The sequence below is a fragment of the Ranitomeya imitator genome, chromosome 1 (genome assembly GCF_032444005.1).
Source record: "Ranitomeya imitator isolate aRanImi1 chromosome 1, aRanImi1.pri, whole genome shotgun sequence".
NCBI classification, from domain to species: Eukaryota; Metazoa; Chordata; class Amphibia; order Anura; family Dendrobatidae; genus Ranitomeya; species Ranitomeya imitator.
This window is the reverse complement of record NC_091282.1, coordinates 1391694-1405527: the sequence shown is the minus strand read 5'-3', so window position 1 is coordinate 1405527 and position 13834 is coordinate 1391694. Positions and strand designations below refer to the sequence as shown.

At 61.1% G+C, this 13834-nt stretch overlaps 1 pseudogene; it reads right to left on the bottom strand.

Annotated features, from left to right (window-relative positions):
- Positions 1-1994, bottom strand: part of LOC138657710 (zinc finger protein 850-like) — a 127804-nt pseudogene extending 125810 nt beyond the window's left edge.
- Between the last annotated feature and the right edge of the window lie 11840 nt (positions 1995-13834).

Below are 13834 nucleotides of genomic sequence, written 5' to 3'. Positions count from 1 at the left end.
ACCGCACGCTCTCCCCTCACCGCACGCTCTCCCCACGCCGCACGCTCTCCCCTCGCCGCACGCTCTCCCCTCGCCGCACGCTCTCCCCTCGCCGCACGCTCTCCTCTCACCGCACGCTCTGATCTCACCGCACGCTCTCCCCACACCGCACGCTCTCCCCACACCGCACGCTCTCCCCACACCGCACGCTCTCCCCACACCGCACGCTCTCCCCACACCGCACGCTCTCCTCACACCGCACGCTCTCCTCACACCGCACGCTCTCCCCACACCGCACGCTCTACTCTCACCGCACGCTCTCCTCTCACCGCACGCTCTCCTCACACCGCACGCTCTCCCCACACCGCACGCTCTCCCCACACCGCACGCTCTCCCCACACCGCACGCTCTCCTCACACCGCACGCTCTCCTCTCACCGCACGCTCTCCTCTCACCGCACGCTCTCCTCACACCGCACGCTCTCCCCACACCGCACGCTCTCCTCTCACCGCACGCTCTCCCCACACCGCACGCTCTCCCCACACCGCACGCTCTCCCCGCACCGCACGCTCTCCTCACACCGCACGCTCTCCTCTCGCCGCACGCTCTCCCCACACCGCACGCTCTCCCCACACCGCACGCTCTCCTCACACCGCACGCTCTCCTCTCACCGCACGCTCTCCTCTCACCGCACGCTCTCCTCTCACCGCACGCTCTCCTCTCACCGCACGCTCTCCCCACACCGCACGCTCTCCCCACACCGCACGCTCTCCTCACACCGCACGCTCTCCTCTCACCGCACGCTCTCCTCTCACCGCACGCTCTCCTCTCACCGCACGCTCTCCTCACACCGCACGCTCTCCTCACACCGCACGCTCTCCTCACACCGCACGCTCTCCCCACACCGCACGCTCTCCCCTCGCCGCACGCTCTCCCCGCACCGCACGCTCTCCTCTCGCCGCACGCTCTCCCCACACCGCACGCTCTCCCCACACCGCACGCTCTCCTCACACCGCACGCTCTCCTCTCACCGCACGCTCTCCTCTCACCGCACGCTCTCCTCACACCGCACGCTCTCCTCACACCGCACGCTCTCCTCACACCGCACGCTCTCCCCACGCCGCACGCTCTCCCCTCGCCGCACGCTCTCCTCACACCGCACGCTCTCCTCTCACCGCACGCTCTCCTCTCACCGCACGCTCTCCTCACACCGCACGCTCTCCTCACACCGCACGCTCTCCTCACACCGCACGCTCTCCTCACACCGCACGCTCTCCCCTCGCCGCACGCTCTCCCCGCACCGCACGCTCTCCCCACACCGCACGCTCTCCCCACACCGCACGCTCTCCCCACACCGCACGCTCTCCCCACACCGCACGCTCTCCTCACACCGCACGCTCTCCTCTCACCGCACGCTCTCCCCACACCGCACGCTCTCCTCACACCGCACGCTCTCCTCACACCGCACGCTCTCCCCGCACCGCACGCTCTCCCCACACCGCACGCTCTCCCCACACCGCACGCTCTCCCCACACCGCACGCTCTCCTCACACCGCACGCTCTCCTCTCACCGCACGCTCTCCCCTCGCCGCACGCTCTCCCCTCACCGCACGCTCTCCTCACACCGCACGCTCTCCTCACACCGCACGCTCTCCTCTCACCGCACGCTCTCCTCACACCGCACGCTCTCCTCACACCGCACGCTCTCCCCACACCGCACGCTCTCCCCACACCGCACGCTCTCCTCTCACCGCACGCTCTCCCCACACCGCACGCTCTCCCCACACCGCACGCTCTCCCCACACCGCACGCTCTCCTCTCACCGCACGCTCTCCCCACACCGCACGCTCTCCCCTCACAGATTCACCACAAGTCCCAGAACTCCACCAAACCCTCCTGTAATCTCACCGGAATGGCGGGAAACCTGCTGCTGGCTGACACCAGAGAACACGAGCTGCACACAGCCAGGACGGAGCTGCTGCACTGGAAGGACCTGTGGTGACGTCACCGTCATGTGATCAGGGGGCGGAGCTCCAGAGAGAAGTAGTGACGATCCTGTTATGTGACAATGATGACGTCACCTCAGCTCCTCCCCCTCAGTGCAGCAGTCACTTCCTCCTTGTTCTGTTCTGACATTAAAGGGAACCTGTCACCCCGTTTTTTCAGTATGAGATAAAAATACTGTTAAATAGGGCCTGAGCTGTGGGTTACAGTAGTATATTTTGTGTACCCTGATTCCCCACCTATGCTGCCGAAATACCTTACCAAAGTCGCCGCTTTCGCCTGTCAATCAGGCTGGTCTGGTCAGATGGGCGTGGTGACATCGCTGTTTCTTCCCCCAGATCTTGCATATCTTTCCGTTGGTGGCGTAGTGGTTTGCGCATGCCCAACAGGCGAATCCACAGGCGATCTGCGCTATTCAGCCGATTATCGGTGGGCACGGCCATCTTTGTGAGGCCGCGCGTGCGCAGATGGTACTGCTCGGCTTCCCGGGGCTTCAGGAAAATGGCCGCGGGATGCCGCGCGTGCGCAGATGGAGATCGCGGTGGCCATTTTCCTGAAGCCGAGTTCGGAAAGATATGCAAGATCTGGGGGAAGAAACAGCGATGTCACCACGCCCATCTGACCAGACCAGCCTGATTGACAGGCGAAAGCGGCGACTTTGGTAAGGTATTTCGGCAGCATAGGTGGGGAATCAGGGTACACAAAATATACTACTGTAACCCACAGCTCAGGCCCTATTTAACAGTATTTTTATCTCATACTGAAAAAACGGGGTGACAGGTTCCCTTTAATTCTCCTCCAGAAACTCCGGTGTAGACGGCTCAGCGGTGACAGGAGGAGAATGGAGGAGATTCCGGCAGCTCCGGTGTAGACGGCTCAGCGGTGACAGGAGGAGAATGGAGGAGATTCCGGCAGCTCCGGTGTAGACGGCTCAGCGGTGACAGGAGGAGAATGGAGGAGATTCCGGCAGCTCCGGTGTAGACGGCTCAGCGGTGACAGGAGGAGAATGGAGGAGATTCCGGCAGCTCCCGTGTAGATGGCTCAGCGGTGACAGGAGGAGAATGGAGGAGATTCCGGCAGCTCCGGTGTAGATGGCTCAGCGGTGACAGGAGGAGAATGGAGGAGATTCCGGCAGCTCCGGTGTAGACGGCTCAGCGGTGACAGGAGGAGAATGGAGGAGATTCCGGCAGCTCCGGTGTAGACGGCTCAGCAGTGACAGGAGGAGAATGGAGGAGATTCCGGCAGCTCCGGTGTAGACGGCTCAGCGGTGACAGGAGGAGAATGGAGGAGATTCCGGCAGCTCTGGTGTAGACGGCTCAGCGGTGACAGGAGGAGAATGGAGGAGATTCCGGCAGCTCCTGTGTAGACGGCTCAGCGGTGACAGGAGGAGGATGGAGGAGATTCCGGCAGCTCTGGTGTAGACGGCTCAGCGGTGACATGAGGAGAATGGAGGAGATTCCGGCAGCTCCTGTGTAGACGGCTCAGCGGTGACAGGAGGAGGATGGAGGAGATTCCGGCAGCTCCGGTGTAGACGGCTCAGGGGTGACAGGAGGAGAATGGAGGAGATTCCGGCAGCTCCGGTGTAGACGGCTCAGCGGTGACAGGAGGAGAATGGAGGAGATTCCGGCAGCTCCGGTATAGATAGATCAGTGGTGACAGGAGGAGAATGGAGGAGATTCTGGCAGCTCCGGTGTAGACGGCTCAGCGGTGATAGGAGGAGAATGGAGGAGATTCCGGAAGCTCTGGTGTAGACGGCTCAGCGGTGACAGGAGGAGAATGGAGGAGATTCCGGCAGCTCCGGTGTAGACGGCTCAGCGGTGACAGGAGGAGAATGGAGGAGATTCCGGCAGCTCCGGTGTAGACGGCTCAGCGGTGACAGGAGGAGAATGGAGGAGATTCCAGCAGCTCCGGTGTAGACAGCTCAGCGGTGACAGGAGGAGAATGGAGGAGATTCCGGCAGCTCCGATGTAGATGGCTCAGCGGTGACAGGAGGAGAATGGAGGAGATTCTGGCAGCTCCGGTGTAGATGGCTCAGCGGTGACAGGAGGAGAATGGAGGAGATTCTGGCAGCTCCGGTGTAGACGGCTCAGCGGTGACAGGAGGAGAATGGAGGAGATTCCGGCAGCTCCGGTGTAGACGGCTCAGCGGTGATAGGAGGAGAATGGAGGAGATTCCGGCAGCTCCGGTGTAGACAACTCAGCGGTGACAGGAGGAGAATGGAGGAGATTCCGGCAGCTCCGGTGTAGACGGCTCAGCGGTGACAGGAGGAGAATGGAGGAGATTCCGGCAGCTCCGGTGTAGACGGCTCAGCGGTGACAGGAGGAGAATGGAGGAGATTCCGGCAGCTCCGGTGTAGACGGCTCAGCGGTGACAGGAGGAGAATGGAGGAGATTCCGGCAGCTCCGGTGTAGAAGGCTCAGTGGTGACAGGAGGAGAATGGAGGAGATTCCGGCAGCTCTGGTGTAGACGGCTCAGCGGTGACAGGAGGAGAATGGAGGAGATTCCGGCAGCTCCGGTGTAGACGGCTCAGCGGTGACAGGAGGAGAATGGAGGAGATTCCGGCAGCTCCGGTGTAGACGGCTCAGCGGTGACAGGAGGAGAATGGAGGAGATTCCGGCAGCTCCGGTGTAGACGGCTCAGCGGTGACAGGAGGAGAATGGAGGAGATTCCGGCAGCTCCGGTGTAGACGGCTCAGCGGTGACGGGAGGAGAATGAAGGAGATTCCGGCAGCTCCGGTGTAGACGGCTCAGAGGTGACAGGAGGAGAATGGAGGAGATTCCGGCAGCTCCGGAGTAGACGGCTCAGCGGTGACGGGAGGAGAATGAAGGAGATTCCGGCAGCTCCGGTGTAGACGGCTCAGCGGTGACAGGAAGAGAATGGAGGAGATTCCGGCAGCTCCGGAGTAGACGGCTCAGCGGTGACAGGAGGAGAATGGAGGAGATTCCGGCAGCTCCGGTGTAGACGGCGCACAGGAGAATGGAGGAGATTCCGGCAGCTCCGGTGTAGACGGCTCAGGAGTGACAGGAGGAGAATGGAGGAGATTCCGGCAGCTCTGGTGTAGACGGCTCAGCGGTGACAAGAGAATGGAGGAGATTCCGGCAGCTCCGATGTAGACGGCTCAGGAGTGACAGGAGGAGAATGGAGGAGATTCCGGCAGCTCCAGTGTAGACGGCTCAGTGGTGACAGGAGGAGAATGGAGGAGATTCCGGCAGCTCCGGTGTAGACGGCTCAGCGGTGACAGGAGGAGAATGGAGGAGATTCCGGCAGCTCCGGTGTAGACGGCTCAGCGGTGACAGGAGGAGAATGGAGGAGATTCCGGCAGCTCCGGTGTAGACGGCTCAGCGGTGACAGGAGGAGAATGGAGGAGATTCCGGCAGCTCCGGTGTAGACGGCTCAGCGGTGACAAGAGAATGGAGGAGATTCCGGCAGCTCCGGTGTAGACGGCTCAGCGGTGACAGGAGGAGAATGGAGGAGATTCCGGCAGCTCCGGTGTAGACGGCTCAGCAGTGACAGGAGGAGAATGGAGGAGATTCCGGCAGCTCCGGTGTAGACGGCTCAGCGGTGACAGGAGGAGAATGGAGGAGATTCCGGCAGCTCTGGTGTAGACGGCTCAGCGGTGACAGGAGGAGAATGGAGGAGATTCCGGCAGCTCCTGTGTAGACGGCTCAGCGGTGACAGGAGGAGGATGGAGGAGATTCCGGCAGCTCTGGTGTAGACGGCTCAGCGGTGACAGGAGGAGAATGGAGGAGATTCCGGCAGCTCCTGTGTAGACGGCTCAGCGGTGACAGGAGGAGGATGGAGGAGATTCCGGCAGCTCCGGTGTAGACGGCTCAGGGGTGACAGGAGGAGAATGGAGGAGATTCCGGCAGCTCCGGTGTAGACGGCTCAGCGGTGACAGGAGGAGAATGGAGGAGATTCCGGCAGCTCCGGTATAGATAGATCAGTGGTGACAGGAGGAGAATGGAGGAGATTCTGACAGCTCCGGTGTAGACGGCTCAGCGGTGATAGGAGGAGAATGGAGGAGATTCCGGAAGCTCTGGTGTAGACGGCTCAGCGGTGACAGGAGGAGAATGGAGGAGATTCCGGCAGCTCCGGTGTAGACGGCTCAGCGGTGACAGGAGGAGAATGGAGGAGATTCCGGCAGCTCCGGTGTAGACGGCTCAGCGGTGACAGGAGGAGAATGGAGGAGATTCCAGCAGCTCCGGTGTAGACAGCTCAGCGGTGACAGGAGGAGAATGGAGGAGATTCCGGCAGCTCCGATGTAGATGGCTCAGCGGTGACAGGAGGAGAATGGAGGAGATTCTGGCAGCTCCGGTGTAGATGGCTCAGCGGTGACAGGAGGAGAATGGAGGAGATTCTGGCAGCTCCGGTGTAGACGGCTCAGCGGTGACAGGAGGAGAATGGAGGAGATTCCGGCAGCTCCGGTGTAGACGGCTCAGCGGTGATAGGAGGAGAATGGAGGAGATTCCGGCAGCTCCGGTGTAGACAACTCAGCGGTGACAGGAGGAGAATGGAGGAGATTCCGGCAGCTCCGGTGTAGACGGCTCAGCGGTGACAGGAGGAGAATGGAGGAGATTCCGGCAGCTCCGGTGTAGACGGCTCAGCGGTGACAGGAGGAGAATGGAGGAGATTCCGGCAGCTCCGGTGTAGACGGCTCAGCGGTGACAGGAGGAGAATGGAGGAGATTCCGGCAGCTCCGGTGTAGACGGCTCAGTGGTGACAGGAGGAGAATGGAGGAGATTCCGGCAGCTCTGGTGTAGACGGCTCAGCGGTGACAGGAGGAGAATGGAGGAGATTCCGGCAGCTCCGGTGTAGACGGCTCAGCGGTGACAGGAGGAGAATGGAGGAGATTCCGGCAGCTCCGGTGTAGACGGCTCAGCGGTGACAGGAGGAGAATGGAGGAGATTCCGGCAGCTCCGGTGTAGACGGCTCAGCGGTGACAGGAGGAGAATGGAGGAGATTCCGGCAGCTCCGGTGTAGACGGCTCAGCGGTGACGGGAGGAGAATGAAGGAGATTCCGGCAGCTCCGGTGTAGACGGCTCAGAGGTGACAGGAGGAGAATGGAGGAGATTCCGGCAGCTCCGGAGTAGACGGCTCAGCGGTGACGGGAGGAGAATGAAGGAGATTCCGGCAGCTCCGGTGTAGACGGCTCAGCGGTGACAGGAGGAGAATGGAGGAGATTCCGGCAGCTCCGGAGTAGACGGCTCAGCGGTGACAGGAGGAGAATGGAGGAGATTCCGGCAGCTCCGGTGTAGACGGCGCACAGGAGAATGGAGGAGATTCCGGCAGCTCCGGTGTAGACGGCTCAGGAGTGACAGGAGGAGAATGGAGGAGATTCCGGCAGCTCTGGTGTAGACGGCTCAGCGGTGACAAGAGAATGGAGGAGATTCCGGCAGCTCCGATGTAGACGGCTCAGGAGTGACAGGAGGAGAATGGAGGAGATTCCGGCAGCTCCAGTGTAGACGGCTCAGTGGTGACAGGAGGAGAATGGAGGAGATTCCGGCAGCTCCGGTGTAGACGGCTCAGCGGTGACAGGAGGAGAATGGAGGAGATTCCGGCAGCTCCGGTGTAGACGGCTCAGCGGTGACAGGAGGAGAATGGAGGAGATTCCGGCAGCTCCGGTGTAGACGGCTCAGCGGTGACAGGAGGAGAATGGAGGAGATTCCGGCAGCTCCGGTGTAGACGGCTCAGCGGTGACAAGAGAATGGAGGAGATTCCGGCAGCTCCGGTGTAGACGGCTCAGCGGTGACAGGAGGAGAATGGAGGAGATTCCGGCAGCTCCGGTGTAGACAGCTCAGCGATGACAGGAGGAGAATGGAGGAGATTCCGGCAGCTCCGGTGTAGACGGCTCAGCGGTGACAGGAGGAGAATGGAGGAGATTCCGGCAGCTCCGGTGTAGACGGCTCAGCGGTGACAAGAGAATGGAGGAGATTCCGGCAGCTCCGGTGTAGACGGCTCAGGAGTGACAGGAGGAGAATGGAGGAGATTCCGGCAGCTCCGGTGTAGACGGCTCAGTGGTGACAGGAGGAGAATGGAGGAGATTCCGGCAGCTCCGGTGTAGACGGCTCAGATGTGACAGGAGGAGAATGGAGGAGATTCCGGCAGCTCCGGTGTAGACGGCTCAGCGGTGACAGGAGGAGAATGGAGGAGATTCCGGCAGCTCCGGTGTAGACGGCTCAGCGGTAACAGGAGGAGAATGGAGGAGATTCCGGCAGCTCCGGTGTAGACGGCGCACAGGAGAATGGAGGAGATTCCGGCAGCTCCGGTGTAGACGGCTCAGGAGTGACAGGAGGAGAATGGAGGAGATTCCGGCAGCTCTGGTGTAGACGGCTCAGCGGTGACAAGAGAATGGAGGAGATTCCGGCAGCTCCGGTGTAGACGGCTCAGGAGTGACAGGAGGAGAATGGAGGAGATTCCGGCAGCTCCGGTGTAGACGGCTCAGTGGTGACAGGAGGAGAATGGAGGAGATTCCGGCAGCTCCGGTGTAGACGGCTCAGCGGTGACAGGAGGAGAATGGAGGAGATTCCGGCAGCTCCGGTGTAGACGGCTCAGCGGTGAAATGAGGAGAATGGAGGAGATTCCGGCAGCTCCGGTGTAGATGGCTCAGCGGTGACAGAAGGAGAATGAAGGAGATTCTGGCAGCTCCGGTGTAGACGGCTCAGCGGTGACAGGAGGAGAATGGAGGAGATTCTGGCAGCTCCGGTGTAGACGGCGCACAGGAGAATGGAGGAGATTCCGGCAGCTCCGGTGTAGACGGCTCAGGAGTGACAGGAGGAGAATGGAGGAGATTCCGGCAGCTCTGGTGTAGACGGCTCAGCGGTGACAAGAGAATGGAGGAGATTTCGGCAGCTCCGATGTAGACGGCTCAGGAGTGACAGGAGGAGAATGGAGGAGATTCCGGCAGCTCCAGTGTAGACGGCTCAGTGGTGACAGGAGGAGAATGGAGGAGATTCCGGCAGCTCCGGTGTAGACGGCTCAGCGGTGACAGGAGGAGAATGGAGGAGATTCCGGCAGCTCCGGTGTAGACGGCTCAGCGGTGACAGGAGGAGAATGGAGGAGATTCCGGCAGCTCCGGTGTAGACGGCTCAGCGGTGACAGGAGGAGAATGGAGGAGATTCCGGCAGCTCCGGTGTAGACGGCTCAGCGGTGACAAGAGAATGGAGGAGATTCCGGCAGCTCCGGTGTAGACGGCTCAGCGGTGACAGGAGGAGAATGGAGGAGATTCCGGCAGCTCCGGTGTAGACAGCTCAGCGATGACAGGAGGAGAATGGAGGAGATTCCGGCAGCTCCGGTGTAGACGGCTCAGCGGTGACAGGAGGAGAATGGAGGAGATTCCGGCAGCTCCGGTGTAGACGGCTCAGCGGTGACAAGAGAATGGAGGAGATTCCGGCAGCTCCGGTGTAGACGGCTCAGGAGTGACAGGAGGAGAATGGAGGAGATTCCGGCAGCTCTGGTGTAGACGGCTCAGCGGTGACAAGAGAATGGAGGAGATTCCGGCAGCTCCGATGTAGACGGCTCAGGAGTGACAGGAGGAGAATGGAGGAGATTCCGGCAGCTCCAGTGTAGACGGCTCAGTGGTGACAGGAGGAGAATGGAGGAGATTCCGGCAGCTCCGGTGTAGACGGCTCAGCGGTGACAGGAGGAGAATGGAGGAGATTCCGGCAGCTCCGGTGTAGACGGCTCAGCGGTGACAGGAGGAGAATGGAGGAGATTCCGGCAGCTCCGGTGTAGACGGCTCAGCGGTGACAGGAGGAGAATGGAGGAGATTCCGGCAGCTCCGGTGTAGACGGCTCAGCGGTGACAAGAGAATGGAGGAGATTCCGGCAGCTCCGGTGTAGACGGCTCAGCGGTGACAGGAGGAGAATGGAGGAGATTCCGGCAGCTCCGGTGTAGACAGCTCAGCGATGACAGGAGGAGAATGGAGGAGATTCCGGCAGCTCCGGTGTAGACGGCTCAGCGGTGACAGGAGGAGAATGGAGGAGATTCCGGCAGCTCCGGTGTAGACGGCTCAGCGGTGACAAGAGAATGGAGGAGATTCCGCCAGCTCCGGTGTAGACGGCTCAGGAGTGACAGGAGGAGAATGGAGGAGATTCCGGCAGCTCCGGTGTAGACGGCTCAGTGGTGACAGGAGGAGAATGGAGGAGATTCCGGCAGCTCCGGTGTAGACGGCTCAGATGTGACAGGAGGAGAATGGAGGAGATTCCGGCAGCTCCGGTGTAGACGGCTCAGCGGTGACAGGAGGAGAATGGAGGAGATTCCGGCAGCTCCGGTGTAGACGGCTCAGCGGTAACAGGAGGAGAATGGAGGAGATTCCGGCAGCTCCGGTGTAGACGGCGCACAGGAGAATGGAGGAGATTCCGGCAGCTCCGGTGTAGACGGCTCAGGAGTGACAGGAGGAGAATGGAGGAGATTCCGGCAGCTCTGGTGTAGACGGCTCAGCGGTGACAAGAGAATGGAGGAGATTCCGGCAGCTCCGGTGTAGACGGCTCAGGAGTGACAGGAGGAGAATGGAGGAGATTCCGGCAGCTCCGGTGTAGACGGCTCAGTGGTGACAGGAGGAGAATGGAGGAGATTCCGGCAGCTCCGGTGTAGACGGCTCAGCGGTGACAGGAGGAGAATGGAGGAGATTCCGGCAGCTCCGGTGTAGACGGCTCAGCGGTGAAATGAGGAGAATGGAGGAGATTCCGGCAGCTCCGGTGTAGATGGCTCAGCGGTGACAGAAGGAGAATGAAGGAGATTCTGGCAGCTCCGGTGTAGACGGCTCAGCGGTGACAGGAGGAGAATGGAGGAGATTCTGGCAGCTCCGGTGTAGACGGCGCACAGGAGAATGGAGGAGATTCCGGCAGCTCCGGTGTAGACGGCTCAGGAGTGACAGGAGGAGAATGGAGGAGATTCCGGCAGCTCTGGTGTAGACGGCTCAGCGGTGACAAGAGAATGGAGGAGATTCCGGCAGCTCCGATGTAGACGGCTCAGGAGTGACAGGAGGAGAATGGAGAAGATTCCGGCAGCTCCAGTGTAGACGGCTCAGTGGTGACAGGAGGAGAATGGAGGAGATTCCGGCAGCTCCGGTGTAGACGGCTCAGCGGTGACAGGAGGAGAATGGAGGAGATTCCGGCAGCTCCGGTGTAGACGGCTCAGCGGTGACAGGAGGAGAATGGAGGAGATTCCGGCAGCTCCGGTGTAGACGGCTCAGCGGTGACAGGAGGAGAATGGAGGAGATTCCGGCAGCTCCGGTGTAGACGGCTCAGCGGTGACAAGAGAATGGAGGAGATTCCGGCAGCTCCGGTGTAGACGGCTCAGCGGTGACAGGAGGAGAATGGAGGAGATTCCGGCAGCTCCGGTGTAGACAGCTCAGCGATGACAGGAGGAGAATGGAGGAGATTCCGGCAGCTCCGGTGTAGACGGCTCAGCGGTGACAGGAGGAGAATGGAGGAGGTTCCGGCAGCTCCGGTGTAGACGGCTCAGCGGTGACAAGAGAATGGAGGAGATTCCGGCAGCTCCGGTGTAGACGGCTCAGGAGTGACAGGAGGAGAATGGAGGAGATTCCGGCAGCTCCGGTGTAGACGGCTCAGTGGTGACAGGAGGAGAATGGAGGAGATTCCGGCAGCTCCGGTGTAGACGGCTCAGATGTGACAGGAGGAGAATGGAGGAGATTCCGGCAGCTCCGGTGTAGACGGCTCAGCGGTAACAGGAGGAGAATGGAGGAGATTCCGGCAGCTCCGGTGTAGACGGCGCACAGGAGAATGGAGGAGATTCCGGCAGCTCCGGTGTAGACGGCTCAGGAGTGACAGGAGGAGAATGGAGGAGATTCCGGCAGCTCTGGTGTAGACGGCTCAGCGGTGACAAGAGAATGGAGGAGATTCCGGCAGCTCCGGTGTAGACGGCTCAGGAGTGACAGGAGGAGAATGGAGGAGATTCCGGCAGCTCCGGTGTAGACGGCTCAGTGGTGACAGGAGGAGAATGGAGGAGATTCCGGCAGCTCCGGTGTAGACGGCTCAGCGGTGACAGGAGGAGAATGGAGGAGATTCCGGCAGCTCCGGTGTAGACGGCTCAGCGGTGACAGGAGGAGAATGGAGGAGATTCCGGCAGCTCCGGTGTAGACGGCTCAGCGGTGACAGGAGGAGAATGGAGGAGATTCCGGCAGCTCCGGTGTAGACGGCTCAGCGGTGACAAGAGAATGGAGGAGATTCCGGCAGCTCCAGTGTAGACGGCTCAGCGGTGACAGGAGGAGAATGGAGGAGATTCCGGCAGCTCCGGTGTAGACGGCTCAGCGGTGACAGGAGGAGAATGGAGGAGATTCCGGCAGCTCCGGTGTAGACGGCTCAGCGGTGACAGGAGGAGAATGGAGGAGATTCCGGCAGCTCCGGTGTAGACGGCTCAGCGGTGACAAGAGAATGGAGGAGATTCCGGCAGCTCCGGTGTAGACGGCTCAGGAGTGACAGGAGGAGAATGGAGGAGATTCCGGCAGCTCCGGTGTAGATGGCTCAGCGGTGACAGGAGGAGAATGGAGGAGATTCCGGCAGCTCCGGTGTAGACGGCTCAGCGGTGACAGGAGGAGAATGGAGGAGATTCCGGCAGCTCCGGTGTAGACGGCTCAGCGGTGACAGGAGGAGAATGGAGGAGATTCCGGCAGCTCCGGTGTAGACGGCTCAGCGGTGACAGGAGGAGAATGGAGGAGATTCCGGCAGCTCCGGTGTAGACGGCTCAGCGGTGACAGGAGGAGAATGGAGGAGATTCCGGTAGCTCCGGTGTAGACGGCTCAGCGGTGACAGGAGGAGAATGTAGGAGATTACGGCAGCTCCGGTGTAGACGGCTCAGCGGTGACAGGAGGAGAATGGAGGAGATTCCGGCAGCTCCGGTGTAGACGGCTCAGCGGTGACAGGAGGAGAATGGAGGAGATTCCGGCAGCTCCGGTGTAGGCGGCTCAGCGGTGAAATGAGAATGGAGGAGATTCCGGCAGCTCCGGTGTAGACGGCTCAGCGGTGACAGGAGGAGAATGGAGGAGATTCCGGCAGCTCCGGTGTAGACGGCTCAGTGGTGACAGGAGGAGAATGGAGGAGATTCCGGCAGCTCCGGTGTAGACGGCTCAGCGGTGACAGGAGGAGAATGGAGGAGATTCCGGCAGCTCCGGTGTAGACGGCTCAGCGGTGACAGGAGGAGAATGGAGGAGATTCCGGCAGCTCCGGTGTAGACGGCTCAGCGGTGACAGGAGGAGAATGGAGGAGATTCCGGCAGCTCCGGTGTAGACGGCTCAGCGGTGACAGGAGGAGAATGGAGGAGATTCCGGCAGCTCCGGTGTAGACGGCTCAGCGGTGACAGGAGGAGATTCCGGCAGCTCCGGTGTAGACGGCTCAGCGGTGACAGGAGGAGAATGGAGGAGATTCCGGCAGCTCCGGTGTAGACTGCTCAGCGGTGACAGGAGGAGAATGCAGGAGATTCCGGCAGCTCCGGTGTAGACGGCTCAGCGGTGACAGGAGGAGGATGGAGGAGATTCCGGCAGCTCCGGTGTAGACGGCTCAGCGGTGACAGGAGGAGAATGGAGGAGATTCCGGCAGCTCCGGTGTAGATTGCTCAGCGGTGACAGGAGGAGATTCCGGCAGCTCCGGTGTAGACGGCTCAGCGGTGACAGGAGGAGAATGGAGGAGATTCCGGCAGCTCCGGTGTAGACGGCTCAGCGGTGACAGGAGGAGAATGCAGGAGATTCCGGCAGCTCCGGTGTAGACGGCTCAGCGGTGACAGGAGGAGGATGGAGGAGATTCCGGCAGCTCCGGTGTAGACGGCTCAGCGGTGACAGGAGGAGAATGGAGAAGATTCCGGCAGCTCCGGTGTAGACGGCTCAGCGGTGACAGGA